The sequence below is a fragment of the Vicugna pacos genome, chromosome 9 (assembly GCF_048564905.1).
Source record: "Vicugna pacos chromosome 9, VicPac4, whole genome shotgun sequence".
Classification (NCBI taxonomy): domain Eukaryota; kingdom Metazoa; phylum Chordata; class Mammalia; order Artiodactyla; family Camelidae; genus Vicugna; species Vicugna pacos.
The window spans coordinates 40,731,359-40,745,988 of record NC_132995.1 but is presented as its reverse complement, the minus strand read 5'-3'; the positions used below and the strand labels follow the sequence as shown (position 1 = coordinate 40,745,988).

At 45.3% G+C, this 14,630-nt stretch overlaps 1 protein-coding gene across 3 annotated transcripts in view; it reads right to left on the bottom strand.

Moving 5' to 3' along the window:
• Positions 1-4,800, bottom strand: part of CTCF (CCCTC-binding factor) — a 44,211-nt gene extending 39,411 nt beyond the window's left edge. For 2 of the 3 annotated variants that reach the window (XM_031680718.2, XM_031680717.2), the window contains exons 1-2: positions 4,584-4,798; positions 521-637 (exon numbers count right to left, since the gene is read on the bottom strand). The gene's annotated coding sequence lies outside the window, so the exon portion shown is untranslated. Of the gene's footprint in view, positions 1-520; positions 638-4,583 lie in introns of all 3 variants that reach the window. The other variant, XM_031680722.2, reaches the window with a different exon arrangement.
• Between the last annotated feature and the right edge of the window lie 9,830 nt (positions 4,801-14,630).

Sequence of the window (14,630 nt, the reverse complement as noted above, 5' to 3'; positions counted from 1 at the left end):
GGGCTACATTAACTCAAAGTAAGTAAGACAATTTTATCTAGGATACTAGCTTCCCAAAGAATAGGATTCCATGTGTACCTCACAAAACTACGAACTGCCACGGGCCATGGACTTTTTTTGTGATCAGCAGTCATGAGTTAAAATACATATTCCAAGGATTTCTCCAGAAAAGCAGCCACTGTATCCTGGGGTCTTTATATGTGCATACTCAAAATGGTACTTAATGCTTTATACACATGCTCACCAACTCTGAGAACAGCCTCTGTAATTGGTATTATTCTCTCACAAATGGGGACTGTAGGAGAAAAACGTTAAGGAACTGGCCTAGTGTTACTCAGCTAGTATATGGCAGCGCATGCTGAGTTTCAAATGGAGGACTCTCTGAGTATAAAGCCTGTATGCCCTCAATCACCCACTATCCTGCATCTCTCATACCCAAGAATGATCCAGCAAATCCTTCAGCCCCAGGAAAGCTTTATTATTCCTATCATTAAGACCAAGAAATGGAAATAGCATTTACCTCTCCGTGGCTGCAAAGTCAGTTTGAGGAGGGAAAACAGAACTCAGCTCTAAAGACCCTGGTCAGCAATCTTTCCACTACTGCATCTTGTTCTTTGGCTCCAGGTCCGTGATCATTCTAAAATGGAAGTACAAATCATTTTATGAACACTAAATACACATGAATGCAGATATAGTATGAAAAGCAAAATGAGGCGAAGATAAGACTGATAAAATTCAGAAAGAAAAAATTTACTTGTTAAACTGTCATGTTATTAATTGAGCCATTCTGTAAATGTTTACAAAGTCAACAAAACATTTACTTTTTTTTGACATTTTCTAAATAAAGAACCAACGCAACACTGTAAACTGACTATAATAAAAAAAAATTTTAAAAAAGAACTAAAGATTTGTGATTATGAAAATAAGTCCCCCATTGTGATCCTGCAACCAAATAACGGCACATCTATTTAAACTAAACTACCAAAAATTAACTCTTATAGATGCAGCAATAATCCTTAAACAGTTTACCTCCTTATCTTCAGCAAGTAGGGGTTTTACTTACCAAGTTAGTTTAAACCACAAGACTATTTTTCAATTTAACAAAATAACTATGAGGGGAAGCTTTTACTGACCTTTGAAAATCCTAGAAGCACAGTAATGAAATACTTTTTTTAGACAAACAACGAAATACTTTTTTGAAGTTAAATTGTTACTTGGCAATTTTCTCCCTAAAATAAAAATAAATGGACTCTCAAGCTTCAGGCAATGGCAGAGTGGAACTTCCCTCCATGAGGGTAGGAAGGGGAAGAGAAAAGCACCCAAAAGAAATGAAAAAGCTAAATTTACAAGTGTCCAAAGAATTTGGCATATGAGGTACAACTAAGGGACTCGATCTCATAATTAACTAAAGCCCACAAAACAAAGCTGATATAATACTTCCTTAGTCTAAACTAAAGTCTTCTCTGCTGAAAAGGCAATTTATAACAACATAGAGAATTAGTGCATTTAGTCCAAGAAACACTTTTGTATTGGAGTCCATATACTGTCACTAGTGTGCCTCAAAAGGATTTAGATTTTATGCCCCTGAAAATTTTAAGGGTGACTAAAAATAACATCAAGTGTGGAAAACCACTATTCTTGGGGTATGTTAGCAATCTCTATGCAATGCCACATCTTTGCACTAAAATACTAAACACTGAGAAAACCCACAAGTTATACATTATTTGCCATTATTGTTCTTTCTAAAGCTGTATATGCTTTCTCAAAATATTAAGACCAATCTTACACAGTTGGAAAGGGACCTAATTTTTGGCAGAAGAGCCTTAAGTCATCTGAAACCAAGATAGGTAAATAAGGCAGATAGATAGTCAAATAGGTTTCTTGTTTAAAAAAATGAAATGGAGCCTATGAAGTAGATAATGTGGAGTGTATTTGATGCCAGTAGCATCCCTGAAGCAAAACAAACAAACAAACAACCAGTCTCTAGAAGTGCAATCTGCCAACAGGCACCACTCCACAAGGCTCTGCCAAAGGATTCTTCCTCAGGGCTCTAGTCAGCCACAGGTGGCTTCTGCCACTCCCAAGGAAATCCCCAAGCTACCCGGAGAAGTCGTTAGTGGGTGCCCTCATTTTTGTGTGTTCTTTAAAGCAAAATCCTAAAGCTGAGAATCTGAATGCATACTAAGGATAATTTCTACAGCTCCTAAGTTTTAAGCTGGTTGAATGGATTCCTAAAGATAACTTTAACAACTATTCTTAAATAAGCAATAGCTTCCTATGTAGGCAAACATTCCTGTTGTAACTCCTCGCACTAGCGATTTAGTTTTCCAATAAAAACAAGGAATGAATCCTGGAATATAGGAAATCTCAACAAAAAGCAACTTTGTGGACAAGATCTACACCATTAAAACAGCATAAATGACATGTAAGATGAAGAAGCTGATGACTGTATACGGAACAACTGAATCAAAAAATTAAATATGATCTCTGGAGCACAATGCTAACCTGGGAAAACAAGCTTTACCCCGTGACTCAACTACAGATCCGCGGGATTTTAACCCGTATGGCACTTACTGTAATAAGTAAAACACACCACCTGCCACCCACAATTTCAAAAGGAAAGTAAAACCAAAAATTACAAGAATGTGAAAAATTACACAAATGGACTAATATATTAGACAATTAAGCATGGTTCTATTCCCAAACCTGACATTCCATCAACACTGCTGCATCTAGTTACTTGGCGCAATTTTATTGTGCAGGAGGGGGCAAAGGAACATTTTGTAGAGTTCAAAAAAGGGATGCTGGAAAGACTCCCTTAAGGAGGCATTTGCTGCAAAATCCTAGATTAAGATTACACACAGTAGACCAGTCAATTTTACTTGGCACCAGGCTGTTTTAATTTCCTCATAAACTTAACATAGCTTTTCTTCCTCACCCTCAAAAAGTTAAGAGGACTTTCTTCTCTCCAAAGCAATTCAAGTTGATACATCAACTGCTGCAAGATACTGTATTAAGGTACTAGAATGTTTGAGGAAAAACAAAAAGAGAAAACTGGCAATTCAACAGGAGGCTTTTTAATGACGCAAGAAGACTTAATTTAAGGAGAGTAAATTTAACATACATGCCCTGTTTAACTTCTTTTGCCGCCCAAAGGGGACGTGGAATTTTAACTTTCCTGGCTGGTCTAAACTCCAAGAAAACATGGAGACTACATAAGCGAATGTTTACTTAATGCTGAACTCAGGGCTACAGGAAGTTAGCTACTAAAGAGTAGTTACATTAGGCGTGGATATTTATAAACCAACTGCAACTAGTGACCCAGGATTCAATTACAACATCCACCCTCATATTTCAGCATATGGGCAAATTACCAGTGGAGTCAAGAATAAATTCATTCTGCCCTACTGGCGCTTTAGATCGGGTTGCACAATCCCGGGGCAGAACTGCCTTCGCCTAACCCTAAAGCATCAGGTACTAAGTACTGTACTAAGTCAGCGTCAGGACATCTCAAAGCGAGAAGGAAACTCAAGAGTGGCCAGAACCAATTTAGCCAGCCCATAATCCCGAATTCAGGAATTTGTCACGTCACTTGAGATCAGAATGAAATTAAGTTTTGATCCCTTCGGGATCTCTTAGCGCACAGTCAGCCCGCTATCACTGCAAGGGAATCCAACCCTGGCTCAAGAAAAACTACTTAGTGCGGAACTCGTGTCTTTTCCGCCCACCGTAGGGGGCCGTACGGGTCGGGTCGGGCAAGGAGCCGGGGCGCTAGTTTGGGGGCGCAACGGGGCCCGGCGGGGGTGGCGAGCGCGCGTCCCCCCGCCCGCTCAGGCGGCGTCGAGGCGCGAGGAGCTCAGCCAGCCTTGCAGAGGGAGCTCTCGGCAGCTCTGGGGTCCCTCTACTCGCAGCCGCAGCAGCGCCGCCTGCGCCACTCGGTGGAGACGGAGACCAGCGGCGGCGACGCGCGGACTAGGAGCGACCGCCGAGCAGCCAGGCGGCGGAGAACGCTGGCAAGGCGTCCAGGTAGGTCCCGGGGACCGGGTAGGCTGGAGAATGGGCAGCCCAAGAGGCGTCGCCAAGGGCTCGACACCCATATTGCATGGAGACCCGGCTGCGCGTGCGGCAGCTGTCGGTCTGGACTCTTGAGCAAAGGAGGCGCGGAAGCCGGGGCGCAGAGATCGCCTCTCGGCTGAGAGGCCATCCGCCGCGGGAGGGGCGGAGGGCAGAGGGCGGGCCGCGGCCGGGCGATCGGCCGGGCCAAAAGCCGGCCTCGAGGGCAGAGACAAAGGAAGGAAAATGGAGTCGCCAGCGCGCGGGCCTCTGTTGCTGCCGCCGCCGGAGGCCTAGCGCGCCGTCGGGAGGGAGGCCTAGCGGGAGGGTATGGGGGGTGGGGAGAGCCGGCCGGGCCGCGGCAGCGACGGGCAATGGCGGCGGCCGCGCCGCAGCAGGGACGGTAGAGGGAGACAAACACCCCCCGGCGGCGGCGCTGGCGCCGGGCTGCAGCCAGCGCCGACCGGAGCGGCCCCATCGTGACACCTAGAGGCGGCCCGCGAAACCTCCTCCACCCGGGGCCCCCTTACCTCCGCGCCACACCCCCCGCAGCGCTCGCTCCGCCGCCGCTCCACCGCTCCGGCCACTCGGCGTCCCCAGCCAGCTCCGCGCACCCGCACCGGCTACCGCCGCCGCCGCTGCCGCCAAAGAAGCAGCTCGGCGCACGGTTTAATCGCTCCACAGGCTCGGACACAAAATGGCGGCGGCACGGTGCAGTGCGCCTGCGTCGGCGCTGCCGGGGCCGCGGGTGCTGATAAGGGAAGGGACGGGTGGGGGGGCCGGCCGGGCGACGAGTGGAGGGCGGGGGAGGAAAGGTGAGGGGAGGGGTTGGCGCAGGGCAGCATGGGAGGCGGCCCCGGGCGCCAACTTTCAAAAGCGGGCGCGATGGCGTCACGGGACGCGCCGCGGGTCGCGTTAGGCCGCACGCGCTCTCGCCCGGTCGCGCGTGGGCTCTTAGGGCGCCGCGACGTCCGGGCTCCTGCTGGGTGGGGCTTCCTGGGCGGAGGCTGCCGCCTCTGGGCGGTCCAGGATCCCGGCGGGGTTGACCTGGTTCCTTAACCGCAGTCTCCCGCCCTGAATCCGTAAGGGCGGGGATAGAGGGGAGGGTGTTTAGAGGAAGCGCGCGCGGGGCTAGGCCGTGGGGCTGAGGCGGCTCTTGGGCGGGGCCCCGCCCCCAGTCTCCGCCCTAGTCTCCGCCATAGGCCGGCCGGGTCCGCCCTCTGAGCGGCGCACCGCAGCCCGCCACCGGGTAAGGCCGGGCGGGTACTCTCTCCTAGCTCCTCAGAAATCCAACGCCCGCAAGCGACAACGAGAAGGACTGTACTTGACCAGCAGTTTGGGGGGCTCTCTCCGCCCTCCAGCGGGCCTCCTAATACCGGCTGTGAGAGAAGAGGCCGAGGGCCTTCTGGGGTGCCCGGGCCACCTCAGCCCGGCGAGGCCAGTCGAAGGCTAGACTTGATGCTTTCAAACGAGCGTAGAAGTCTTTTGCCGAAAGGACTTTATGTATTGGCACGGTGTAATTCTGTATTTTAAAATGTACATTTCTTGTCTTTGCCCGAGAGCTGTTGAGCTCTTTGTGGGCGGAGTCCTTCAGCCCCACAGTGCGGTCGCCCCTCCCTCTCCCTAGGATGCACCTGCAAACTCTACCCAACCAGCAGTGAAGTTCACCGAAGACTAACTGGAAGATATTCTTGTGGCTCAGGGAGGAGAGCCTGTGGTATTTATGGGAATTTGACTTTAAACGATTGTATTCTTAACTCCCTTACCTTAGATCACGGAGAACAAACGGACCCAGCGTCAAAGGAACAGCTTTTGCTCCATGGGCTGATTGTTCCATTATGAGAATGCTAGCCCAATGTTGACAGATCTTCTGTGTTGTTTTGTTTTTTTTTTTAAAGGAAATCTGGATTTTTTGTGTGTAAAATATCCGGGTATTGGAGATGCTTTAAAACTGCATGAGCTGATTAAGCCAAACTTGTGAACTGTCATTTTATGACCTCTAACTTGGAGGAAAGAGTGAAGAGAAGTTCCAAGGCCAAATTCTAGGCACTCCGGCATTTAGATAGAGTAATGGAGAAGGAGACTGAGAGGGAGCAGCCAGGAAGGCCAAAGGAAATCCACAGTATTGAATTTGGAATCCAAGGGTAGAGAAAATTTTAGATAGGGGAGTGGTTAACTGCATGTAGTGCTGCTAAGAGGTAAACTCGGGCCAGAGACAGGGCTATATTGGATTGGTTACCTTGAAGGTTACTGGAGATCATCATTGATGACTTTGGCTTGATTCATATCAGTAAGTCAGAGGTGTGGACCTGACTGGAATGGGTTGAAGGGTGAATGGGAAAGTGAAGAAATGGAGATAGCACAGGTAGGCAACATGAGAGAAGTTTAGCTGTGAAAGGAGCCAAGAAATTCAGGGATAACTGAAAGGATATGGGGTCAAGGGAGGAGATGTTTTGAAAGATAAAAGGATTTTAGAACATGTTTAATTGTCATTGGGAGTGATACAGGAGAGCGTGAGGCCAAATGGGATGAAATCCATGGGAGGATATAAGGAAGCTTGGAGAATTGACCCTGGATGGAAACAGTATGCTTCCACTGTGATAATTAGGGTAGCATAAGTGAAGGTTGATGTAAATACAGGGGAGAGGCAAAGCAACTTTGCAGTTTTCCTAGTAGAACCACCTTAGCGGCATTGGGAACCCAAAACTTAAATTTGTGATTATGAATTTAAAGTTAAACCAGTTGGCCTAGTGTGTGGTTTTTCTCCAGCAACATTCAGCTGCTTGGGTACAGACATGAGGAAAAGGGATAATTTAGTTTCTCAGCACCAGGACCCAAATTTTATGATTCCTAATCTCAGGTACTTGCCTTATATGATTAGCTGTTATTCTAGAAATGTGTGAAGTATTTGGAAAATTTACATGTGACCCCTTCTTGTAGAAACCAAATGATTCCAGTTGTCTCTTAGGTACACCTGAGGACTCAAGCATAAAGAAAAGGCAAACTTAGAGGAAAATGACCAGATGTCTCTGGAATATTTCCATTTTTCTCCACTCCTAACAGCTCCTGGTGTACTCAGGAACTACATACTAGGGAAAACGCTGACTTGCACTTAAGTTCTTAGCTTTTTTCCTTTCTAATACCTTTAATAATCTGATTAATTCACTTTTTCTAAGACTTTGCCTCAAACCATCTTCTTTATCTTTAAGCTACAAGAATGTCTTCTAAAGCTTTATTGTGGGTAAATATAAAGCAATGTATTTAGATGGGAAAAAAACCTCAACTCTATTTACAATTATATTCATAGCTGTTGTGGTCTGAATATTTGCGTCCTCCCCAAAATCCTAATGCTAGATGTGATGGTATTACTAAGTAGGGCCTTTGGGAGGTGCTTAAGTCCCTTAAGTCCTGAGGGTGGAACCCTTATAAATAGGACTATTGCCTTATAAAAGAAGCTTCATAAAAATCCTTAGCCCCTTTGACTGTGTAAAGACACAGCAAGAGAGCACCAGCTATGAACCAGGAAAATGGCCTTCACCAGAATGTGACCATGTTGGTGACTTGACTTCAGATTTTCCAGCCTTAGAACTGTGAGCAGGAAACATCTGCTGTTTATAATCCAGTCAGTGGTATTTGTTATAGCAGCCCAAACAGACTGATAACTACTATATATCATATCAGCTATAATTACAGCTATGTGACCTCTGAGGTCTCAGAAGCCAGGAATGGGGTCCAAGTGGCCTTGGAGTCTGCTATCTGAAGACTGAGATCCCATGTGCTGCTCTGACATGGCTAAGAAAATGATGAGGATCACTAGGAAGGAACGAAAGGAAATGTTTTCTTCTTGTAGGAAGTGGTGATGTGTCCTACTTGGTAAAATCAGCCTCAAAGTCCATGGAACAGAAAGCCGAACCAAAAGGACAGGATGTTTCAGGCTGGCAGAAACAAACCAAGAGAGAAAAGTAATATGATGTAAACCTGCAGAACAGTCGGGATGATAAAAATAAGGACAGGTTTGTTCTCCGCACTGTTATCACAGACTGCCTCACCCATGAGAATTTTGGTGATTTAAAACCACTCAGTGAGTTATTGAAGTGTTCTTCCCATGGACAGTCTTAGGTTTGTAGTCCACAGGAGTTCAGGGCAGTATCAGCAGAAGGTTGTCAGCTTACCACATGGCGTTGGTGAAGTCACCACATTCCAGGATCTGGCCTTCAGCCTTGAGAGTAGATTCCTTCCTTAGGGACTCAAGTTCACAGGAGCTTGCTGGGTAAGTAGAGCCCCGTTTTACTTACTGGCAAGTGGACTGGTACTCACATGCTGGCAAAAGGCATGTTCTCTCCCTATAGGAAAGCCTCCTGGGAAACCATATACTAGAAAGCTTTGGTGAGCAGTTAATTAGATTGGGATGTTATTTATATAACTTAAATGTTTAATATCACTCTCTCAGGATGCTGGAGTCAGATTATCTGGCATTTGAGTCCTGTCTTAGCTCCTAATTAGCTGTGTGATCTTGGGTGAATTAGTAACAACTCAACTGTAGGTTTCTTCTCTGTAAGATAGGATGATAATTGTACATCACAAAATGGTAAGCATTAAATGAGAAAATGCAAGCAAATTTAGGCATAATTCTAGGTACCGGTAATCATACAATAAATGTAAACTATCATTATTTATTTTTATACTTCTTGTTACCCATCCTCACTCCCAAATCCATCTTCTGATGGACATGATCTTTATAGATTTATTAACAGTTATCTTACTAGAAGGCTTTCCTTGGCCTGGGAATCATTCTTTCTGGGAAAAGTGTACTTTATGCTATAATTCTTAGGAGAACAATTCTATTTCCAAAATCTTCCTTAGCTCCTACTGTTGACCCCATGTAAAGCTTGCAATAATCTTGATTATTTATGTTTTTTTGGAACTTATTAAGCAAGAGAATCAACAAATGGAGGAGAGATGTGTTGCTTTTCTAAGTAATTTTCTAAGATTTTCTTCCTGCCCACTTTAGGACTAAGACCTAAAGCTACACCTGAATACTTCTACTGCTTCTGTGTCCATCGAGGACATGTGTGAGATGTAATCCAATTTAGTAAATATTTATTGAGTACCTGCTATGTTCAGCTCCCTTTCTAGGCACTGTGGATACAAAGATGACCCAAGATGTGTTTCCTGTCCTTAAACTCAGAGTTTAATGGTCAGAATGGTTAGGAAACCAAACCAAACCAAAAACAATTAATGCATTAATTGTTATAATGGGAAGAAATGGACTCATAAAGGAGCTAATCATTCCCCAGGAATATGGTTTCAACTGGGTGTTAAAGGATCAGAAGGCATTAACAAGCAAGCAAAGGCATATAAGGTGAAGAGCCATAATCAAGGGCAAAAATGGGCACAAGAATGTTAAGGGAGACAGCAAGTCATCCCACACCATTAGACCAAGGTGTAGTGATGCTAAACCTTGTAAGACATTTGGAAAGCTTTCAGTGTCAACTGCCAGAGCCAACCACTTTCTCCTAAATTTTAAAGATCTGTTTTTCTACATCATCTCCTACCCAGATCCACAGGAATTTTTTCCCTAATTGATGTCTGTTTTCTTCAGACCCCTGTAAAAATCCTGTTTATTTTTGCTTTCTAAAGTCTAAAGGACTTTGTCTAGCCCTGCATCTCACACTTGGGAAGTAGTTTACTTTTGTTTTCTGTGCTCTTACCTGCATTTTTCAGATATACATTGATCACCCTTTAATACTCCATCTCAGCTTTCCTTTTTTCACTTTTTAAAACACCTTCATGCCTGTCCTTTAAATTGATGCTCACAGGTCTTTTTGAAGAGCCACCCACAGTTTGGTCCTAAACTCAAGTAAAGTGACTTGCTCAGAATCCTCCAGTAACTTGCTGGCAAAACCGGAATGAATACTCAGATCTTCCAGCCCCACCCTCTCTCTTCCTGTTCTTTCCTGGCTGCTCAGGGCTCCTCACTCTGTTAGGTAACATTTCCATTTTTATAGGGATCCTCTGGAGATGACTCTTCAGCTCTGGGGCTGCTGGGGAAGAGGGAAGGGAAGGGAGGTCTGTCAGGCAGGCTCTGGGTCTCTGCTCCCTCATTCTCTCCCACTTCTCCAAATTGTATGTGGTTTGTTTAGGGGGAATAAAGGTTTCTGCCCCTAACGCAAGTTGGACACTACTACCTTAACCCAAAGGAAGAGCTTTAATGGTGGAATTTCAGGCACCAGGAGAGCAGATAGCAGAGGTATGTTGAGTCATGACTTATTAATCTATAAGTAAGCCCTGAATAACTGCATGATGCTCAGGTCTGTGCTCAAGGCTAAGTAATTCTGGAGACAGATGATGTCCCTAGCCCTCAAGTGCCTTATAGTTTGTCTTATGTTAGTCTGGAGACAAACTAAACTTCATGAACATTAGTAGGTAGAAGTCAAGGATGGAGAAGTAAGTAAGAGGTATGGGCTGTACGTATGGAAGGAATAGATTGGTCACTGACAACTCTGTAGTCATATGAGACTGAAGTAGAGCAAGGATAACTCTCAAGCCTCTACTCTATACCTTTCTCTTCTTGCCCCAGATCCACATATCCAGCTTCTTTCTGCACTCTTCCTCCTGGATGGCTCCCAGGCCACCCTATGAGCCTTGTCTCTCACCTCCCAATCTGCTTCTGTAGGGTTCCCCCTTTTCAGTGAAAGATACCACCATCCATCCATCACTCAGGCCAGACATCTGGGCTTCATTCTCTCTCATCTCCCACATGCCATCCATCTCCAAATCCTGTCCATCTGCCTTCGGAACAGCTCCTCACTGTAACCTATTGTCTATCCTCACTACCTCCAACCTGGCTCAGGCACTCTCACTTCTAACCACAGCTCCAGATTCCTCACTGCTTCCTGCCTCCTCTCTCTACGCAACTGCCAGAGCAACCTTTAAAAAGCACTGATGTGATCACAAACTTTCCCTGCTTCAAGCCCCAGGATGACTCCCCAGTGACCTGGGGGTAAATTCCAAGCTCTTTAGCCACTCCATAAGGCCTTTCTAACTGGCTCCTGTGTAGTCAACTTGCTTGTCTCCTTCACCAGTCTGACCTCAATCTCCCTATACTGTCCCCGGCTCAGGTTTCCATTCCATCCCTTAATTAAGAACCCAGTGGTGAAAGTTCATTCTAAAGAGCTGTTTCATGGGAGACTATGGGGGGATGTTTTGATTATCCAGGCTTTTTCTGCATTAAGCTTACCGTCCTTTCATACTCAAAATGTTTCATATTGTGTTAAGTTTTAGAGGTATTCATCAAAAGCTTGACCACTTACTATATATTTGGCCTTATTTGCTGGGGACAGTAAAGGCAGATGCAGCCTAATTAAATAGAGAAATACCTGGAGTATGTACTTATGTATGTATGTATGTATTTCCTGGGATACACCTAACTTAGCCATAATGTATTTTATTTTTATATATTTAAATTTTTTAATTTTATATTTTCCAGTTTTATTGATATAATTGAGGTATAACATTGTATTATAGTATACAACATAATGATTTGATATATGTGTATATTACGACATGATTACCAAAATAAGTTTAGTTAACATCTATCACCTCACATAGTTAGAGTTTTTTTTTTCTTGTGTTGAAAACTTTTAAGATCTACTCTCTTAGAGCACGTATTTAAAATATAGACTCTCTGGTCTCTGAATCTCCAGGAAAGTTCTAAGGTGAATCTTAGAATTGAGTAAGTTGGGAAGACCTAAGCTGATTTCATTCATAAGAAATATCCAGAATCAGCAAATTGATGGAGATCTGTGGTTACAGTAGATTAATGGTTGCCTCAGGGTCTCGGGGACAGAGAAAGGTAGGGAATGCAGAGACCCCAGGGATGGTACCTAAGAGGTGCAGAGTGTTTTGGGGGATTGATAAAATCTCTAAAATTGATTGTGGTGATGATTTCACAATTCTGTAAATACATTAAAAGCCATTGAATTGTACATTTAAATTGCATAGTATGTGGACTAAATCTCAATAAACTGTTTAAAAACAAAAGAAAAAACTTGGACTGAGCTCTGCAAGGGAAGATACCAGTCATCTTTCTCAGACTTGGGTGATGCCTGTTACCTAGTAGAATAGTTAGCAAATACTTATGGATGTCGATATTGGAGGGTACAAAGTAAATGAGCAATTGCAATGGGGTATAGTACTAGGGGAAATAGAGGCTTCCGTAACAGGAGCATAGTGGAAGGGAAGCTTCCTGAAGAAATTTACGGTGTGTAGGCTGAAGCCTATCAGGTGAACAGGGATTAGCAAGGCAAGATGAGGGGTGGGAAGAGTGTACCATGGAGAGGCGAGCAAGCCCTGCAGGTGGTTCAGTGAGGTCCAGTGCACACTGAGAAGTTAGATGGCAGAAGTGAGGCTGGATAGAGGAACACACGTAAAAGGCTTTGTGAGCCAGGTTGAGGGGGTTGGAATTTTTCCTAAGAGAAAGCGAGACTGTAGTGATAGATTTATGTTTTTAGAAATCACTTTGCATCTTGGAAAATGGACAGAAGAAGGGCAAGACCAGAAGCAGGAGGCCTGTGACGGAGCAGTTTTAATGTTTATGTGAGAGGTCAACATGTCCAGAACCTGAGTGGTCCCAACAGGAATACACAGAAACAGAATTTAGAAATATTTAGGGCATTTAATCAAGAAGATTCTGGTGGCTGGGATGAGGGGACAGAGGAAAGAGTCAAAGATGAGACCGAGTGATGTGGCCTGGGTACCTGGGCAGTTTGTAACCTCAGGAGCCCTAGGGAAGAAACAGGTTTTGAGGTGGTAAGTTTGATTTTGAGCATGCTGTTCAAAAGGAGGTGTCCAGTCAGCTGCTGGATCTAGGAGTCTGGAGGTGAGGAGAGAGCTGTGTGAATAATTGGCATACAGCTTCAGCAGATAGAAGCCAGAGAAATGGATGAGGTAGTTCAAGTAGTGTGTTTCAAGAGAGAGGAGAAAAAGGCCTAGAATGGAATCCTGTGGAGTGATGTTTGTAAGAGGATGCTTGAGGAAATGTGGAGAAGGTTCTGAGGAGATTCAGAGGAGATAGCTGGAAACACAGGTGTTAGCATGACAGTCTGCTTATTCAGCTGCTCCAAGTCAGCATTTATTGAAGATGTATATGCCCTGGGTGTCTTCAGAGGTAAGTGAGACTTGACCATTGACATCACACTCAAACTGGCCATCACCCCACTGTAGCTTTCTGAAACAAGAGACCCCTTCTTACAGATCAGTGACAGTCTTTGCAAACAATAGATGTTCTTTAGCAGTTCATATAGGCCCCAGAGTCCTTCCCAAGCTCACCCTCCTATATTACCCGGGCCCAGAGAGCTGGGTCTGGCAGACAAGCCAAGAGCCTTCTGTCCATAAGTGATGGACGGCCTAAATAAGGCACTCCAAGGCTATTGGGGGTGTGGGGTGGGGTGAATGTCATATGCCTAGGGTTCAGCAAATTGTACCCACACATCAGGCAGAAGCACACAAGGAAGGCACCTCCACTTTGTGGGCGAGACAAAGAAGCAGTCCTCTTCCCACATGCCAACCCGTCTGCTTTTTTGCCTTTACCAACATGCCTTTTTTCCTTCTTATTTTGGTTCTCTGCAGCTTTGAATACATGAGGAAGAAGAGTGGGAGACAGAAGGAAAGGTAAAATTGGAAGAGAGCAAAAGGGGAGGAGAGTAGGGGGAGCCTCCAGTGACCACCAACACAATAAATTGTATCCTGGACTATCTCAGCCTCGTCCCCTTTTCTTTCTTTTTTTTTTTTTTTAATTAATTATTTTTTTTGCAGTGTGCACTTACTAGTTTTCTCTGGGGAGAGTCCCAGTGATGATGGCCAAGGCATGGCTGTGGCCTTCATGGACTTGATTGATGGGGCATTTCTCTGTGTCACAGACCTTGGAGGCGTACTTTCTTCTGTCCTCTCACAGAGGCTGGCACAGGCTCTCCCTGTCCTGATGCCTTTGACTCCTGACATCAACCTCCCAATTGAGGCAGCAGGCTCTCAACTGTCCAGTCCAGGACAGAAATGAGTGCCTTCCCACAGCTGTGTGACAGCAGAGTAGGAGGTGGGAGGTGTGCCGGGAGTAGCTTTGCCCTGTGGGAGGACCTATGGGAGGCACCTGTGAGGCTGTGTGTTTGGGGGACACAGGAGTGAAGACAAGGGCTCTCCCTGCCCTCCACCATCTCAGATCTGGGCCTGAACCTGGGTTTAGGAAGCTGTCCAGTCACTGATGAAGAGGGGTTGCATGGCTGTTCTGGGGTTGATCCACACTGCTTTGAGCTAGGCAGGCTAAAGAGGCCTGAAGCTCTTTTTGTCTTGGCCTTGACAGTCCTTCAGCTGTACCTAGTAGGCGCACAGTGCTCTATTTCTAGCTTCTGCCCCTCTGACCCTCACATCCACGGTCGGCTAGAGCTGAATACTAGGCCCTGGCCTCAGGACTCTTCCTTGCAGAGAACAGTTAGGTGCCCTATCCCTTCCCAGAATTAGAAAGCAGGGATGTAGGGCCATTCAGATTTTCAGTGACAATCCCAGTTAACCCCTGGCTGGGA